The following is a 14705-nucleotide window of genomic DNA, read 5'->3' as shown; positions in this document are numbered from 1 at the left end:
ACCCAAATGATTACCAAAGTAATTATTTCACTAATTAATGTCCTTAAATAATATTTACAACTTTATATTGCCTATATTTACCACCATTCACTAAGGCTAAGAAATATCTAATATTTATGAAGAATTACAATAAAATTATGGTGATATTAAGCAACATTACCCCTTAAATTAGGATAAAACATAAAACATTTACAATGCATTTGAAAGAGTCTTTCTGACCATGGAGGCTAATAAATATTCCATTGTAGATAGAATCTGTTACAAATTTTTAGTTGTAAACATTTTCACCAGTTTTGCAATATCGACCCATTTCCTTTTTTTTCTTTTGCAGTACTGACTCTTATTAAAGAAATGCTACATAGGAATTAGAAAACAACAATACTTTAACCAGTGTTTAGATCTCAAATTTTATGGATTGCATATTCATCAGCTCTTTGTTGATTTTAGAGGTACAATGCTCTTCACTAATCTGTAATGGTAGCCTACTGGAGAGTTCTTATGCTATAAACCAAATAATTATGCTCTCATGGTTTATAATAGTCATCCTGGTATTTGCAGTTATGTCCTGCACCCAGCTGTGTCACTCCTTGAGAAAGATAGAAGGACACAATTAGGGCCTTAGCAAATTCTTAAACTCAAGTGATTCTCTTCAGTTGACCCATTAGTAAGAGAAAGGAGAGTTTAGGTACATCTCTCATTTTTGTTAGTTTACATGGGAATAATATCCAATGAAATCATTTGACATATTCCCTTAAAGAGGGCACTGGGGACTTTTTGTAACCCTGTCTTAAAGTACCACATCTCTAGTCAGTAAAACATTTTATTACTTATACTGATGCATGGGTGCACTGAGCCTCTGTGCCCAGCATTATTTAGTATTATTTCCATACGTTCATAGGCACATAGTTTAATGGGCATTATGATATACGGTTAAGTAGCATAGGTGACATCTGATAGTAATCTTCGAGTCAATAAAGGGAACAACGTTTTAAGAAAAGAATGAGCAAACCCTAGCTATAGGAACAAGAAAGAGAACATTATAAAAGATTTAAAAGCAAGGTACACATTTTCTGGTCCAGAAGCCATTCACTACAGCAATAAAATCTGTTCTCAACCATATTGTAAAGATTTGTCTAAGGACTGTAGTGCAGCAATTTTTTCAGGTAGATGACATAACATTACCATTTAAGAATGATTTTCCAAGGTTATGTGTCTTGAATATTATCAAAGAAATAAATTGAAAAATGAATATTAGTAATATAGAATAAGTATGTCTCTGGAATACTGTTGCTTCTCACAGAACTTTGTCCTGATCAGTCAAAGGATTGAGAGGCTAATGAACTTCATTATATCATGCCTACTGATGTTGCCTTTTTTTGTGAATGGCACTTTTTCCAAGTTTTAATTTTTTAGCTTATCAGAACTGGTCCAAATTGAGTACCCAAGTGCTCTTAAAAAATAGCAAAAGAAAACTCTCTAAAACACTTTTTAATCTAAGTCTTGATTGATTATTAAAGGTTTTCTTAATAATTCTATTCATAAAATACATTTTAAGTTGTATTCTTTATAGTCTTTTTTTAAGTTTTGACTTTACTTTCTCTCATGAAATATAATATTAATATGTTGATTGCAAATATATATATATTTAATAAAGTTAATGGATATCAATATTTTACAGCAAGTCATCTTATAGAAAATTTGTCAATTAAGAGCTAGAATATGAAGAAGATTTGATATTTAGTGCAAAATTGATTACCAAATAAACAGGATTTTAAAAGAATAAATAAAACGTCAAAAAACAACTTAAAATTCTGCATGATAATCACCAGAATGACTCAAATAAAAAAAAAAGATTATTGGGACCAAATATCAGTGAGATTGCAGAGCCACTAGAATTCTCAGACATATGTAGTGAGACTATAAAGTCACTTGAGAAAAATTTCTGGCAGTTTCCTATAAAACTAAAGATATGCCTATAAGACAGAAATTCCCATCTTCAGTGTTTATCAAAGAAAAATAATATATATGATTATCTATCTATAATAAGTATTATAGATATGTATTAGATATATTTACCCATGCACAAAACACTGTATAAAAACATTCAGAGCAACTTTATAATTAAAAACAAAATGGCTTAGATTATTCATAAAGAGGTGAAAGTATAAACAAATTGTGTGTATCCGTAAGAGAATGCTATTTAGCAATACTGCTGATACCTGCATCCATATGATGAATCTCAGAACTCTGCTGAGTGAAAAATGCCTTACACATAGTAGTGTGTATTATGAGATTCCACTCACATGACTGGAACAGGTAAATCCAATCTATGTTGTGGTGGGAAATATCAGAACAGTGGTTTGCCTCTGGGAGTTGTATCTGCAAGGATAAAGCAAGACAAGAGTTTCTTAAGTTATCATAATGCTGTATATCTTGGTATAAAAGATGTATCTGTTTGTCAAAACTTAGCAAATGTGCACTTAAGATCTGTGCATTTCACGGTGTAACATTTTTCATCCAAAGAAAGAAATCCAAATGATGCTGAATTCTAGTTAATGTTAGAAATACTGAAATTTTTGGTGGAACTATATAAATTCTGCAACATACTTTTAATGCATCAAAAATAGTGTGGATGGATTGAATGTGCGGAGTCACATGACGCACATTGTGTACATTAAAGGTAGAATCTTTAGGTTCCTCTTCTATGGGTTTTCATTGTGAAATCTTTTCGGTATTTCTGTTGATTAAAATTTTCCACTAAATTAAAAAATTAAAAGCTTGCACAGAAGACAGAAGTTTGTTATCATATACTCTAGTATCAATCTTATGGAAGTTTTAAGGAAATGGATACAAAATTTTTATTGAAGAAAACAAGAGGAAAAGAGTGAATTAGACTGAATAAAGTGATTTTCCAAGCAATATAGTGGTTTGGGTAAGCTTTTTCCAAAAAGAAAGAAATCAAAGTTTTGTGTTTTCTTCCCCTATGGAATGAAAAACTGACTTCAAAAAAAAAAAACGGCTCTTCATTGGGAGCAGTCAGTGGAAAGACAGAGGCCAGTTAAAAAAACTGCTAGTTTTCCAAGAAGTCCATTCCCTAATCTCAGATGAAATTAGTAAAGGATTGTTGAGTGACAACAACTAACATGACAATATGTTGCCGTCAAACACGTTTTGTTGTAACTACCCTGCACCACCATTCAGGAGACTGGCAGCAGTTTGCCTAGGACTGGCTTTACACATTGAAAAAGAAATTTTGAACTTCATTCCTTTCCAGTTTCTTAGCTTATCCAGTTTCATGCATGCTTGAATCTGTGAGAAGTGACTCATCCAATTGGGTTTGCTTATATGGAAAGTTATTTCTATTATAATATGGTGCCACGTGCCGTATTTAGTTAAAAATGTTTATGTTATTCAACTACTAAATGCATTAGTAGTTTGCATAATTGTTTAACTCTCACTGCTTAATATCTGAATGTTTTTCATGTACTAATAAAATATATTTAGCATTTGTACATACATTAGATATCACAGATTTTAACTCTTAATACTATCAGTCATAAATATATCACTTGCTACAAATTTTCAGTGTGTGTCTGGGCTATTTGGTTTTAAAAGCTATTGAAAAGTCTTACTGCCTATAAGTAAGTCAATAAACAAAGAAAATAGAGAAAAAAAGAACTTGAAAACAATTTCAATACTTTGCTGGGAAAGGATGATAAGAACTAGCTATAAAAAGGATAAGGATAAAATCTAATGAGGGTGCCCATGGTGGTTTTGGAGCTATTATTAGGCTAAAAAAAAACCCTCTAATTCTGTATTTAAGTCCAATAATATTTATGTCACACCATGAGAAGTATTCCTTCAAATATTATTTATTTTCACCTAAATAACAATTGAAAATAAACAAAGTGCTGATTTTTGTTCCTCAAGGTTTTTAAAAAAACATTTGACTCTGTTTTATCTTTAATTCCTTAATGATTTAAGCTGGATTTCCTAGATAGTTTATAAAAAATAACTTAAACCAATTATTGGTGAGCTGTCTTACTTTGTTCAATAAAAAAAAGACTGAAACTTTTCTTATAAAAATATAAAGCAAAGGAGACAAGTCTTGATTATCTGATTAGGTAATTTATCACATTCCTGTCTCAGTATCTTTAACACTCATGTAACGGTACACAACGGAGCCTCCAACTGTCAGCCAACAACATATTTTTCCTTTAACATGTTTCGAGAATTCAGTATAGACAATAACCTTGAACAAACAAAAAGGCTACTCGGTTTCACAATTAGCATAAGGTTCAGGTCAAAGTCTCAGGAAACAACTGCTAGCTGAAGTCCAGTTAATATATCCAAATTCGTGTATTACATTTCAATATGGAATAGCACTGCTTAGGATAACAGCATCCAAAAAGTTCAAATCAAAAAAAGATTTACTTTGAAATGGTTATATAATTATGTTACCAAATTTTAGAGGATGTGAATGAGCCCTTTTATTGTTGCGAATTCAGCAGAAGAAATAACAATATTTTGGGTATTACTTTTATTTTATTGCAACAAAAAAAAACTATCCTTAAATGTTATCTGTTAACAGCGAGGAAGGTGTTTTGCTACTCAAGTCAAATTGTAGTTGCCTGATACACAATAGATAGGAAAATTTCTTTTTCAAATAATATGCTTTTTTATCTCAGAACTCTGACTAGACATATTCTCAAGTGCTGAGTAATCCTTAGAAATAGTTCAATCATATTTGGTAGTTTGGTCTCGTAAGACAACGTATCTCTTTCAATATAAACTATGAGTCTGGCAAAAAATATAGGTTTAGTCTTCTACTCTGTCATTGGCTAACTAGGATTTCTCATCAGCAGAGATTTCCCTTATGGCTAATCAAATATCAGAATGATACATTTTAAATATTTTACTTATAGATGCTAACAATCTATATTTTTTAAGCATTTAGATTTTAGCACATCTAATAATACAATTTCACGTATACTATACACTATTGGCATTATCAATGAATTCCTCTCTTACCAAAGAAAAGGTGTTCAGGTGCATGAAATGGTGAATACTCCATCTTTTTCTGGGCATCAGTCCAAAGACCAGATGCTAGGCAAAGTCCACATAGATTTGTGATTGCTAGTACAAACAATTCCTAATTAAGATTCTTTAATTGGGGCACTGACAAAAAAATGTATGCCTCCAATAGGACATAATAAAAAGTATACAGTATTCCTAATTACTAGAATTCTCAATTAATTTAATAAATATTCATCAAGCTCTTGGAGTGAGTGGTGTTTATTACCTATTCAGTCTTTAATAAGCTATAGTGGCAGACTTCCTGTTTTCCTTCGGGGAAAATTGATTCTTACCTATGTGACTGGGACAAAGTTAAAGAGTTAACATGTAATAATACTGGAATTATTCTTAATTCTGAGGTCAAAACTTAGACTCATTTTATTCTGCCTCACATCCACCCAATTATTCTTTGAGGTGGTGAAAAAAAAAGATTTCACTTGCTCATTTACTCATCTTCTACTTCTTCTAATGCTATAGGTCTTTTCTCAACATAAATATTTCTCTTTCCTTTGCCATTCTGGGTACTCATGTCTCTCTTTTTTTCTCTCCTTCTGCACATTCTTAACTTTGTACTCCTAGTATCTTGTAAAGCACTCGCCACCACAATTTGCTTGATTAGACGACTTGAAGTATGTTGAAGGCCTATTATTTATTTCATCATCTACTTTTATCAAGATATCTAAAATTCCTTTACAATTTGAATGGTTTCAAATGATAACATTTTTGGCCAACCGCAAATTTTTGCACTTTACAACAAACTGCACATAAATGTATCCAATAGAATCAAAATATATTAGGTTTTAACGCTTATTATATATAAATATATGAGTTTCTTTAAAAGCCAGAGATTTTATATTATTCTCTCTCCATATCTCTATTCTATTTTCTCCACAGAATTTTGTCTTCATGAAATATAATTTTATGCTCAAGACTTTTATTGATTACACTATCATACTTTTCTGAACCAAAAACATATAAATTATATGCATTTAAAAATGCTTTAAAATAGTAAAGTGTAAATCTCTTCTGCATTGATTTATCATGGATATTTTTATTAGTATCAGCAAAATATTAATATATTACTTTTTTTTTTTAAAGAAAATTTTAGGGGCACCTGGGTGGCTTGGTCAGGTTAGCAGCTGCCTTTGGCTCAGGTCATGACCCCAAGGTCCTGGAATGGATCCGACATGGGACTCCCTGCTCAGAGGGAGACCTGCTTCTCCCTCTCCCCACTGATTCACTATTCTCTAACTTTCCTCTGGAATTCAAGCAATCAAAGTTACAGACATAGTGTACATTGTGATGTTCACCCTAATGATGGTTGTGAAATTACAAACCTTTATAAATCAATGGACTCAAAAAGAAGAATGGATCAGCTACAGAAAAAAGATCAGAACATATCTTCCTACTTCAAAACCAAGAGTCCAACTAGAAAGAGGGAAATCACTTTGTTATTGCAAGAAATTAAGGAAAAGGCTAAGTAACTCGAAGATATTTCAACTGTTTCCCAATAATCTCTGTCCCCATTATTTCCATTTTTGAAAAAACCTATATCTATTTTAACAACGCAACTCCCAAGAAGACAACACATCTATGGCTAAAAGTAGCGAATGCATCCATATATGTATAATAATTTAAAAATCAGCAAAAACCTACTGTGAATATGTGGCTTTTCATCCAGTGCTATTTCTTACTCTGTGGGTCCAGTCAGCATAATGCCATCAATGCAATGGACCAGTATGATGTCTTGTGGAAGCAAAGGTAGTCAAGATTTCTGTAAACAAAATTATTTTTTTCAGAAAAAATAACCCTGAAATTATGACCTTAGCTGAAATCAAGAGCTGGATGCTTACCCTACTGGGTCATCTAGGTTCCCCTGTAAATTAAATTGTGAAACAGAGGATTGATATATCCCCGGGGTAAGATAGTGAAGGTGTATAACTGGTCATACCAGTGGAAAGAAAACTGCTCTGGAGGTCTTTACTGACAGGTCTCAACTAAAAAACATTTTCAAAAGATCATATCTGGTATCAAGTGACATGCTAATTCCCTCAAGCCATGAAATCACATCTAGTACAGCAGCTGCAATTGGAGTCACCACCTGGTTAAGTTTTTCATAATCCACTGTCATTCCCCATATTCCATCTGTCTTCTGCACAGTCCAAGCACTGGAATTGAATGGGGACGTGGTGGGAATCACCACCCCTACATCTTTCAAGTCCTTGATGGTGGCACCAATGTCTACAATCCTTCCAGCAATGTGGCATTATGTTAGCTCTACTATTTTCCTAGGAAGAGGCAGTTGTAGTTGCCTCCACTTGGCCTTTCCCATCATAGTAGTTCCCACTCCACAGGTTAAGGAACCAGGGTGGGATTCCATCAGCTATGGAATATGTCTATCCCAACTATGCATTCCAGAACTGCGGGAAGAACCACACCATGGGTTCAGGGACCCATCTGGCCCAACTTAAGATGGATCTAAGCCCAGACTGCTTTGATCAACTGATCTTCATAAGTTCCTACTCTGACTGGTAGGTCACAGTGATGTTCTGGGTCTCCTGGAATCAGCATCAGCTCAGAGCAAGTTCCCCAACGCACAGTTACCTTGGGAAAAGGCTGTAGCAGCTTCTACAGAAGCCTAAGAAACAGATAATGACTATTCATTCTTACAGTATGGTCCTTCCTCAAGGGAACCTGGTCTGCCTTTCATTTAAGAGATTCTAGGTCTATAAACTGGCTGAAGGCTGGGAATCGATTCAGGGGCTATGCCTCATTGTTTTAGGATTCAGGTTAGACTTGCTCACTGGACCAAGAAATTTTCTGCATATACAGACCAAGGAAGAATTCAGTAGAGTTCCTATCTATTTTACTTCCAGGAGCACCATGATCAATTAGACAATGTCATAGGTCTGAGTGAGTCAGACTATTCTCATTGCTGCTTTGACTCTGCTCTCCATTACGGTAGTGATGCTCACCTTGCCCTCTGTGGTTGAGTGATGCTATATGCCTCTTGTCACCCTGGGATCCAGTTATTCCCACTGATGCAGGTTTCCTGATTCAGCAACTGCAGTTCCCACTGTAAGGTCTGGCCTACAGAGAAGAATGATTGCAGAGCTTGTCAAGGACTCTGAGACTCTCCTCACAAATTTATTTCTCACAGTACTGGTGACAGGTATGTCTTCTGGACACTCCCAGGGTGGGTGAGTAAGCCTTAAAAGACAAATCCATCCTAATATTCCATGTTTCTAAGTATCTGAACCTGTTTCTCTATATTAAGCCAAGGCAAGTCACTCACTGTGGGTAAGCATCTTTTGTTTCATTTTTGTTTTTTAAGTTTTTAATCACCCAGTGCTCACCAGGACAAGTGCAATCTTTAATCTCCATCACATATATCACCCATCCCCACATTCCCCATTCCTCTGGTAACCATCAGTTTGTTCTCCATAGTTAAGAATCTGTTTCTTGGGACACCTGGGTGGCTCAGTGGTTAAGCGTCTGCCTTTGGCTCAGGTTGTGATCTCGGGGTCCTGGGATCGAGTCCCTCATCAGGCTCTCTGCAGGAAGCTTGCTTCTCCCTCTGTCTATGTTTCTGCTTCTCTCATGAATAAATAAATAAAATCTTGGAAAAAAATAGAATCTATTTCTTGGTTTGTCTCTCTTTTCTCCCCTTTGCTCATTTGTTTTGTTTCTTAAATTTCACATGAGTGAAATCATATGGCATTTTGTCTTTCCCTGACTTATTTTAGTAAGCATTATGTCCTTTAGCTCCATTCGTGTTGTTGCAAATGGAAAGTTTCCATTCTTTTTACAGCTAAACAATATTACATTGTATATAAATATCACATCTTCTTTATCCACTCATAAATCAATGGACACCTGGACTGCTTCCATATCTTGGCTATTGTAAATAATGTCACTATAAACATAGGGGGTAAAGGATCCCTGGGTGGCGCAGTGGTTTGATGCTTGCCCTTGGCCCAGGGCATGATCCTGGAGACCCGGGATCGAGTCCCACGTCGGGCTCCCTGCATGGAGCCTGCTTCTCCCTCTGCCTATGTCTCTGCCTCTCTCTCTCTCTCTGTGACTATCATAAATAAATTTAAAAAAAAATTAAAAAAAAAACATAGGGGGATGTATATCCCTTTGAATTAGAGTTGTTTTTTTTTTAATTCTTTGTGTAAATATCTACTAGTGCAATTGCTGGATCATAGGGTAGTTCTATTTTAGAATTCTGAGGAACCTCCATGCTGTTTTCAACTGTGGTTGCACCAGTTTGCATTCCCATAAATAGTACAAGATGGTTCCCTTTTTCCCACATCCTCAGCAACACCTGTTGTTTCTCGTGTTGTTGATTTCAGCCATTCTGACAGGTACGAGGTGGCATCTCATTGCACTTCCCTGATAAGTGATGATAAGCATTTTTTCATATGTCTGTTGGCCACTGTGGGGCCAGCTTTTTATCCAAGGTTCATCCAGCCCAGTATACAAACTGTTATATTTCATCCTAATACCCTGAGCTGCAACATTAAGTGCAGAGTTTCTGTCTAGTGAGATCACATCAATAAGTTAGGTCTAATCCAACTGTGTTTTCCTTCCACCATTATTGCACACCCTCAACATCCCTTCTTATATATGTTTTCTGGATTTCTGTCTGTATAAATTAGAAACTCAAGTGGTCCCTTTGGTATAGAACACTCTCCATGAGTCACATGTTGTACTTTACCTTTAGGGGTCTACTGGGCTTTGAGTATAGTTACAGGTCTAGAAGAACAGAGGAGTGGTGGGAGTGGGTCCTGAGGAGAATCAGTAGTGGTTGGATGACAGTTACCTCAAGGGAGGCCACTACAGTTGCCACAAGGCACCAACCACTGGGCGTAGGGAAGCTACTTTCCCTGGTAATGATGACTCACCAGAATTTAGGGCGTAATGTCTCTAGTTTCTTAGTTTTTTCCTGTGATTCTTCCCACACATCCTCAATCCAACATACCGCATCCCATTATTTCCCAGTCAATGACCTCCCTTTAAAAGCAGACATCCTGTGAGGTTCAACTTGCTTTGCAACTCATCCAATCACAGGATGGGTTCTGAGTGATGTGCAGCAATCTCAGCCCCATGGCTCAGGAAATAATTGTGTCTTTTGAGTGAACTTTGTATGACTTGAGTTTGGACTTGGAGTCCCTGGGCTGATCCTTTTCTTTTGCCGCTTTTTTCCATGGACTTGAGGAGCTACCAGCCAATCTCATATCTGTTAGTTTTCCTAAAACATTACAACAGAACAAATGTAGTCACTTAGCTCCTTGCTTTTTATAACTGGTTGATTAGGAGGATCCTACAGAGATATTTTGCATGTTTCTTTATTTTTAAACGATTTTATTTATTTATTTATTCATGAGAGACACAGAGAAAAAGAGAGGCAGAGAGACACAGGCAGAGGGAGAAGCAGGCTCCATGCAGGGAGCCCGATGTGGGACTCAATCCCAGGACTCCAGGATCATGACCTGAGCTGAAGGCAGGCGCTAAACTGCTGAGCCACCCAGGGATCCCCTTTTTGCATGTTTCTATTGCCAAATCATGTCATGGGTTAACAGTGATGTCTTTATAATTGGAAATAGAAATACCATTTTAATCTAATCATATTAAAGAACCAATTCCAAAACCCCAGGACCAATTTTGAAAACTCATTCTTAACAATTCTGTTGCTTTAGAACTACTCTTGGATGAAAGCTCACATTAATCTGGTTTCTCCAGAGGAGCAACCATTAGGAGATGTGGGTATATGTGTATGTATATATGCACACACACACACACACACACATCCATCACCATCTTTCCTAGATACATATAGAAATATAAAGAGATTTACTATTAGAAATTGGCTCACTCATATATGGAGACTAAGAAGCCTTCTCCTGTCTTCAGATTTAGACTTGGACCGAACCCCATCTTAGGCTCTTCTAGGTTTTCATCTAGGCAACTGTAGATCTTGGGCCCGCTGAGCCTCTCATCACTTGTCGAGAGAGAAAGTGTATAAGCAGGAATGAGATTCATGGCTCAATAACAAATGAATTAAAGACAGTCTTCAAAGCAGAACTACGTACTTTTCGAGGATATATCCAAATCTAATACTATATATTAAACATATTCGAATGGAAGCTTTCAGGTGGAGTGAGAGGAAGATGAAGTGAAATTATTAAATAATATAAGAGACTGGCCTTTAACCAAAGATGATTGGATACTATGGCCTGAGAAGATGAGGTACTAACCTGGAACACCCAAGAACAGATAAAGAAATGCATGATGAGTGTATCAAAAAAAAAAAAAAAAAAAAGATGAACAAAAAGCAGTGATTTCAGATATGTTCTCTCTGGTAGTAACATTTAATAAAATTGAAATAATTACATCTGCTCCATGCTGTCAGAGAACAGACAGTAGGATAGAGGAAATAGCCCAGATACGAACTATTATGTAAACTATGATACCCAGTATCTAAAAAGTAACTCATCTGCCCACCTACAGCACACACTTCATTCTTTGCCCTAAGACTTAGAGGTCTGGTCATTCTTCCTCCCAGGCCCACATCAATAGGGACAATAATTTGAAAAAATTTTTGACCAGTGTTAAACCAAGATTTTTAACTGCTGTCTTGCACAGTCACATTTTTCTCTGGCCCTGCTGAACTGGAATTTGACACATGGGGGAACAGAAGAGTTGAGTGGAATGACTTCTTGAAAGAAAGGAGGATTTTAATACAGGAAAGAGGAAAAAACTATTTTATTTCTTGGACAGGCAGTGACGTGGAATGCATTGTAAGAGTGAGCTGACATCTAGTGTGTAATTAATGCTGCTCACTCTAACAGAGTCTGTGAACTCTGGTGTTACAGGTCAATATCATCCCTGGGCTCTTTAGGACTTCACTGTCCAAGATGGCAGCCACTAGCCACATGTTCCTCCCCAGCATCTGAGACTTGGCCAGTCCAAATTTGATTTTGAAGACTTAGTATGAGAAACCGACTATAAAATATCACTATATTTTAATATTAAAAACATTTTAGGGATGCCTGTGTGGCTCAGGGGCTGAGCGTCTGCCTTTGGCTCAGGTCATGATCCTGGGGTCCTGAGTTCGAGTCCTACATAGGGCTCCCTGTAGGGATCCTGCTTCTCCCTTTGTGTCTCTGCCTCTCTCTCTGTGTCTTTCATGAATACATAAATAAAATCTCTAAAAATATTTTCAAGTGATAATATTTTGCATACATTGGGTCACACATATTTTTTAAGTTAATTTTACCCGTTTCCTATGACTTTTTAATGTATCTACTAAATGTATAAAATTACATTTGTGGTTGTCGTTTGCATCCCATTTCTATTTGGCTTTACTGCTCTAGGGTCCTTTTTTTCTAAGTAGCAATTCTTTTTTAATTCCTGATTGAAGTTGTTGCTTGAGCAATTTATTAAGACTTGGCACAAAAGATGACTTGTAGGCTGGATGATCATCTATATTTTGCTCATCTGAGACAGAATAAAGTAAATAGGAAATACGGGGAAGTACAAACTGAGGGCGTAAGTGAAAAACAAATCAAGCTTTAAATTTCCACAAGAACAAAAACAGTAAAAAACAAAATGCCAACCAAAATGGCAGCAGGCATTGCTCTGTAATCCTTTCTGATTTTGAGGCCCATTCTTATAAATTTACCAGGTCCCGGAAGGTTGGATGTGTGAAAGAAATACTTATTTTTAATGTGAAAATACTCATCTAGAGGTGAGCACAAAGGTGTCCAAGGCCTCATCCTTGGCTTCAACTCTCACTAGTACTACTATATTGTATTTTTATCCAAATGTTTAGAATTCAATTACTAGCAGAGGTTCAAAGGATGTCACAATTAGTGAGTGCCCACAGTATTCTTTATCTTAAAAGTCATCGTGGGAGGGACGTTTTAAAGACACTTTAAAAGGGCTAATGTATTAATAGCTTGGGTAACATTCTATGTCTGTGCTAGAAACTGTGACAAATAGAACAGCACAGAAGCAAAACCAGACCTTTGACGTTTGCTCAGCTATCTCATTTACCCGTTATTTTTATGGCCACGAATATTAGTATTTGTGTTTTATGACCAATACCTAGGGTTAGGATCTAATTTTCAAAAGGTCTTTCAATGAATATGCGTTCATTTATATTTATGTATAAAATTATATACAATTCTATTTACGTGTACATACATCTCTATGTATCTCAGCATTAAATTATAAGACTGTTACTACCTAATTAAAAATAAAATATCAGTACATGTAATCAAATAATATCAGGAATCATGAGAGACTTCCCAATTGGACTGCGTTCTTAAGTGGCGTGATTCTGGTAGGTCCAAATTGTGCCACTGAGTCTAAGTTCTATTAAGAATCAATTTATAAAATAAACTACTACATTCTCACACATTTTCATTGCAAACTTATTGTTATATTGCCTTTAAAGTGCTCCAAATGCATTTATAAATATCTTTCATTTTTGTTGGCCGGTTTTCCGAGGTTTTTAGTTTCACGTAAAACAAACTGAGAATTCAGTTAAGTGACTGGTCACCCTATGATCAAATACCCAAATTTTTCTGTGTATTAAAATATTCACCTCACATCCTACATTTCCCTACTGCCAATTTTTCATACTATGTTGACTGTAAGATCACTGAAGAGAAGACAACCAAGGTCACTTATTCTAGTTACCTCCAAATGGGGTCTAAGCAGCTCCCCAAAAGTAGGTTATAGTTTTACAAAATTCTGAACAGGCTGATCAGGAGCTTAATTTACTGCTTAGATCTGGTTGGGCACCTAATTTATTTTTAATTGACTGGGCGGTTTCTGCTCCTAAGATCCCTAGAAACTTAACTACTATTAATTCTTTATTTTGAGCTGATGATACTTGAGTTCATAATTTTACATGCCCAACCGATCATTGCCTTCAGGTAAGGAAGCTACTCATAGCTGAATGCTGCCAACTATCCCGATTCCTGGGCTTTCTACTACCTCAGAAAGACCCACTCAACTCTCAGGAAGCAAAGACACCGTAGCTGTCCTGGTGCGAACATGAGCCACTTCTTTATAGATGCCCCACTTGATTTTAAAAAGCGTGTCACTGAGATATAATCCATGTCTCATGCAGTTTTTCCATTTAAAGCATGTAATTCGGTGTTTTGTTTTTAGCACATTCAGAGTTGTGTAGGAATGATACACACTACAGCATGGATGAACTTAAACACATTACGGTAAGTAAAAGAAGCCAGGCACAAAATCCCACAATTTCATCTATAGGATGTGTCCAGAACAGGTCAATGGATATGGACAGGAAGTGGATCTTAAGTTGCCTGAGGCTGGGGGCTTTGAGGGTGCTGATGAGCATGGGCTTCCTTTTGGGGGTGATAAAATTGCTCTAAAATTAGATCATAGTGCTAGAGGTGCTTTCTTTTGAGCAATTTCCATCTGCCCCTGTATTTTTCCTTCTTTGTTTGTCTTTTATTTTCTTCTTCCGAAGAAGCAAGCTTTCTGTTCCCCCAGACCTGCTATGACTTTCCTCTCCTTTCTAATTGAAAAATTGGCTTGGATTTATCACAGTTGTGGACCTGGAAACAGAGGGGCAGTTAGGG

General features: G+C 36.1%; 1 long non-coding RNA gene across 3 annotated transcripts in view; it reads right to left on the bottom strand.

Moving 5' to 3' along the window:
• The window catches only part of LOC144284280 (uncharacterized), a 29194-nt gene that overhangs the window by 13239 nt on the left and 1250 nt on the right, over positions 1-14705 (bottom strand). For 2 of the 3 annotated variants that reach the window (XR_013352636.1, XR_013352637.1), the window contains exons 2-5: positions 10958-11083; positions 8052-8166; positions 6733-6850; positions 2220-2379 (exon numbers count right to left, since the gene is read on the bottom strand). This is a non-coding gene — a long non-coding RNA (uncharacterized LOC144284280). The remainder of the gene's footprint in view (positions 1-2219; positions 2380-6732; positions 6851-8051; positions 8167-10957; positions 11084-14705) is intronic. The other variant, XR_013352638.1, reaches the window with a different exon arrangement.

Source organism: Canis aureus, chromosome 15 (genome assembly GCF_053574225.1).
Source record: "Canis aureus isolate CA01 chromosome 15, VMU_Caureus_v.1.0, whole genome shotgun sequence".
Classification (NCBI taxonomy): domain Eukaryota; kingdom Metazoa; phylum Chordata; class Mammalia; order Carnivora; family Canidae; genus Canis; species Canis aureus.
The sequence above is the reverse complement of the archived record's forward strand: the minus strand, read 5'-3'. Positions and strand labels throughout refer to the sequence as shown.